This window comes from Pinus tabuliformis, chromosome 1_2 (genome assembly GCF_031772625.1).
Source record: "Pinus tabuliformis cultivar Carrire ecotype Pingquan chromosome 1_2, CPIR1, whole genome shotgun sequence".
Taxonomy (NCBI): domain Eukaryota; kingdom Viridiplantae; phylum Streptophyta; class Pinopsida; order Pinales; family Pinaceae; genus Pinus; species Pinus tabuliformis.
Window position 1 is genome coordinate 1,224,968,308 of NC_142298.1, and position 5,515 is coordinate 1,224,973,822.

General features: G+C 37.1%; 1 pseudogene; it reads right to left on the minus strand.

Moving 5' to 3' along the window:
* Positions 1-1,169: 1,169 nt before the first annotated feature.
* LOC149210672 (small ribosomal subunit protein eS19x pseudogene) lies at positions 1,170-1,640 on the minus strand (annotated as a pseudogene).
* Positions 1,641-5,515: the final 3,875 nt, after the last annotated feature.

The following is a 5,515-nucleotide window of genomic DNA, read 5'->3' on the forward strand; positions in this document are numbered from 1 at the left end:
GTTTGCAACCAATTTTGTTGTTTGTAGATCAGCCTGATGTTGTCTGGCAGCCCTTTACTTAGATCTACTTCCACACAAATACGTGCGAAAGTATAGACCCTTTCATCAATCCTTTCCAGATCTGTTTTGAGATATTTCCCTATACTGTTCCCGATTCCTTCCAGTACTCGTTCACTCCAAAAGTGAAGGGGAAGGTTGTATAGGTGGACCCAGACCGGCACTTTGGATACCGTCATTTTGTTTGGATCGAAATCTGGGAACCATGGGGTCATAAACAACCCCGATGTTCCCCAAAACCAAGGCCCAGCACTGATGATTGTATCTCTGACTTCCTTGGATGCAAATCTTACTACAAAAAACCCCTTGGAGCATAGGTGTATATCACATTCCATGGTCCATTTGGTGAAGATCCAGTGGAATAGATCCATTGGTTTTGGCCAGAAACTGTTAAAACGGCAGATTAGGGCCTGCGTTTCATAGGATTTAACGAAATCATCAAGCCCGGTAGAATCAAAGTTTAGAGCTGGAGTTTGCCCTAGCTGATCTACTATGTATGGCCGAGGTGTATATCCACCTTGATCTGGAGAGGCCGCTGATTCTTTATTGCCCTGTAAAATGTTTTTATATGAGGAACCTTCCTTGGGTTGATACTGAGGTGCTGACTTTTTCCCCTTGTCTCCTCCTAAGGAGCTTGGCTGTCCCTGAGGCGTAGCCCCTCCTCTCAGCCTGAGGTTTAAAGCTATGATTGATCCTGGACTTATCTCATAGCTTTTCAGCGATCTACTGTCCTGAAGGGACCACCTACCACTGACCAAATGTTGGATCTGTACCGGGTATCCCATTACTGCCCATATTTGTTTTTTCAGCTACAGGATAGAGCTTTCTGCATGTACCCACACTAAGCAGGTTTTCCCCACAAGGGTTTTAATAAAAATCTGAAAAGGAGTTGTTATTACCTGTTCCATCTGTAGACCATCTTCTGGATCTGGCCTCGTGTCGGGTAGTTTTTCCTTGTGCATGTCTGGATCCACCAACCCTCTGCCCAATCTTTGCTTATTGCCGCTGGTCTGCTTCCTAGGTTCTGACTGTTCTCGAGTGTTGACCTGATCGTGAAGATCCAGGCCGGATCTGCGCACAGAACCCTCAGATCTGAGAAGTTTGTGCCCCCTTTAGCCGCCAACGGGTTTCGATCTCGTCCTGCCAGAAGTCCTCTGCACAAAAGAATATCTGCACGCTCCGTCCTTTGCATGGATCCCGTTGTGCCCGGGAATCCCAGTAGCGCCGCTCATAGAGCCGTATAGTCTCCTGCGAGATCTGACCTGCGCTCCATTGGGATCCCTTCCGGTAATGTTTGTTTTCTCCCGTTGCTGCATTGTATGGCATGCAGAACCACTGCTCTTACAGAAATGTGGTGGATGAGACCCATTTCTCTGACTGCCACCATAGATCTTGCAGGAGGGACCAAAAACGATTCCATTTCTTAGGTAAGTCTTACTTGCCATAGAAGCAACGCTGCCCTGATGCCATGCAGAGTCATTTTGAGCAAGATCGGTCCAGTAGGGAAGCTCAATCTTCCCCGAAACCTTTAGATGGGCGGCGTAAGCCCTGACGAATTCGTGAGGTGAACATGCCGTCGCCATTGAAGCTCCTAGCCGCAGGTTTTGATGAAACCCTCGATTTCAAAATATTTATAGTATTATTTAAAACATATATTATATTATTTTAACTTTTTAATATGTAGAAGAATAAAATTGTTTTATTAAAATATCTAAATATTAAAATTAAGAAAAGTTTTTAGAATTTTTTTATATTTCTATTAAATTTTTTAGAAAAATATATTATAAGATTTAAAAAAAAAAAATTCAACATTTAAAAATGATAACAATTTTTAAATCACACAAAATTTTCAAATCCTTTTACTTAAATATAAGAACATACAATTTTTTCAATTCCCTTTCAATACTGAAAATAATAACAACAATTTCCAAATAACTAGAATTTTACATTATAAGGCCATATCCATAATATGGAATTATAAAAATATATGTGCAATTTCATGAAGGAAAGACAATTTTTTTTAATTAAATTTCTTAAAAACGCCAATTTAGTCTCCCTTATTGCTGCCAAAAATGTCAACCCATTATCTTACTCTAAATTAAAATGCAACTGTGACTTATTAGAGGTGAAGTAGCTACCGCCATTAATATGCTCATGACCTTTGTGCGGTCACAAGATTAGGAGGAGAGAGGGTAGTAAGGTTAAAGGCAACCGTACATATTCTGGAGGAGTGAAGGCGGTAAGGTTAAAGGCAACCCCATTATGCAAACACATGAGATATAAGATGCCCTCAATTACAGGGTTTACTATGAATATGGCTCAGAAACATGTATGCGTGTATGTGTGGGAATAAGTTTTTGATGATAATTTGTTGGAACCATAAAGTAGGTATGAACCAAAAATTTTGATACATAAATCCTTTAATGGAGAGAGGCGGAGTAAGGATGAGGATCCCCAAGGTCCATTCCTTTATAGCCTAGACGATTTAAAGCTTATATATATTATTTTTATCTATAATAGTAATTATAAATATAGGACTAGGTATAGGTGTGTCCCTTCCATTCATAGAGGCAATGCTTGATCCTAACATTTCCCATTTCCCACGTTACAAATCTCAAAGTGTGTCCTATAGCTATTGTCTCAATGCATTGCCTTAGTTTGTGAGGTAGTGGTTGTTATGGAGGTAGAAGAAGAATCATTTGGATTTTTAGTTTCACCTCCACTTTTATTTAATAAGAAGCACTATGAGAAGCATCTATCTATAATATAACTTGTTTTCTGGGCCAATTCCTCCATTTATGTATCAATGGAGGTGCTTGAATCGATTAGATCTTTCCTTCAATCATTTGAATGAGTATATTCCTTTTTGCTTGAATAACCTCATGCATCTCACTGGTCTCTTCCTGTAGAAAAATTCAATGAGTGGATGGATACCCAATCTCAACTTGCCGAACTTGACTTTCTTTTGTGTAGCAAACAATCAACTTAATGGTTTGATTGCTAGGTCGCTATAGAGGTTTCCCAAAATTTCTTTCCAAGGAAATGCTCAAATATGTGGGGTTCCAATAACACTATGCAAATTGTTTTTCCCTTTATCATATTCCTCTCATAGCTCCTCCACTGCAATTCGGGGGGTCCAAGAAATTGAAGTTGAGCACCAACATGGTCGTGGCTATCATCATGGTCATCGTTAATGTGTTCTTCTTTTTGTTGGCATGCTTGATTTTGTGTTGCGTTACAAAACACAGGGACGAGAGTGTGACAGAAAATCCTTAGAAAGACGAACGAACCATAATAGAGAAGGATGGGCCTTCTAAGAAGGAATACATGGGGACTGCATAAGAGACAGAGTGCAACAAGCTCATATTCTTAGAGGGAAGAAAATATACTTTTGACCTAGAAGATCTTCTTTGTGCCTTTGCAGAGGTTTTGGGGAAAGGAAGTGTTGGTACAACCTACAAGGAAGTCCTGTAAGATGGAGTTCTCTTATGCACTTTCTCTCTTCTTTTGCATTTTTTTTCTATGGGTCATAGTTAGAGTTTTTAATTAATTTTTTATTAATCCATATTATAAAGGTTTATAACAATTATTTGGTGGCTAAATTGCATTGATTATAAAGCTAGTAATTTCTCCTAAATTTGTAAAGATATACTGAAAGAACAATAGATTTCAGAAGATTACATTGATAAACTAAATAATTAAATATAGAAACTCCTATTTCTAATAGAATAAATATTATATAAAAATCATTTGAAAAAAATGAGATATATAAAATTTATGACTACACCTATCTTGAAAAGTTAAATAACTAAATACATAAACTCCTACTACTAATAGAATAAATATTACAGAAAGATCATTTGAGAAAAATTGAGATATATAAATGTATGACTACATGCACATGTGACTATGCAACTTGGTGTAGCATGTATTGTATTGATATAAAGTGGATTCGGTGAATGATAGTTATCTCTAGCAGATAATGCTAACCTTATTGAAAAGTGGAAACTAAAGAATCAACTAAGTGTCATAGATGTGTAGCGATAGCGAATTCAGTGAGGATGAAGACTTTCGTTTTCACACATGCTAAGGATTTTCTTCAGGTAATGCATATTTGATAATGGATTGACTTGATCCTGGATTTATTATGATCCAATATTAAGGCATATATTTAAAGATGCCTCAATCAATACAGGGAAAAGTAATGATGATGAACCAAATATAGTTCAGGAATTAAAGGACATAGAAAAAATTAGCATCAATGATGATGTTCAACGAGAAGACTATGAACTAGGTGATGACGAAAACATTCCTTTAGCAGTATGGAGAAGCAGGGCTAGAGGCATATCTTCACAAAATTATAAATTAGATGAGGCAATTGACCATGACAATCAACAATTTCCAAATGCAAATGATCTTATAGAAGAAGACAATATTGATGATATACAAAATGAAGATCAAATTAATATATCTCATAACATTGATGTTTTTGATCTAGAAACAAATTTTATTGATAAAAAATATGATGAAGGTGAAGATGAGGATATCGTAATATGACTTTATAAAAATGGTTAGGAAGAGATATATTAATTGCCTGCAAGAAACTATGAACATGGACAAGGAAGCATTGGAAGACAAAGATGCAGATGATAACATAAATGAAAACTTCTAGATACTTTACAAGATATGTAATTTATTTACATAAGGACATTTTTTTATGTCCTGTTTTGAAGTGGTTCATTGTTATTTGGTTGTAGTTTTCATTTAATTACTATGTTTAAAACTCATAATCCAAATTGGTGTTTTGGATATTCTTATAGATATACTAATTACTTGATGAAATTAATGTCATTAAAAAGTATGTTAGTTAATATGATTTGTTGGTTGGAAATAACAATCTCAATGAGTGGAATGAATTCTGAATGAGCTGTAAGGTCAAACAGCGGCAGGACGAACAACTAGGGTTTATTGGCTTTAGCAGGTGTTGAACTCCATGGAAGGGCGCAAAGGAGGGAGCTCCACTCCCTCCTACAAGCAGGCCATGGCCAACCGAGGTAAGAAACCAATAGAAAATGTCAGAGGTCCTGCAGAAGAAGGGAAAAGGAGCATGGAAGAGGAGCAAGAGGGAAACAAATCAAAGGAGAATAATAGCACAAAAGAAAAGGAGGAAGAAGACAAGGAACAGGGAGAAAAAAACAAAGCACAAAAGGGACCATGTAAACCCAAACCTGAGGTCACACCCAGAGTAGTTCTGAATGATCCTGATTTGCAGGCACACAGGGACCACATGCGGACATATGCTATCATTTGTAAATTCATGGGATTATGGCCCACTGAAAAAGCATTACAGACATGGTTTAAATACCACTGGAAACCAAAAGGAAGCATTGACCTACATCTTGGGTCAAAGGGATTCTTTACTATGGTTTTCACAAATATTGAGGATAAAGATAGGGTG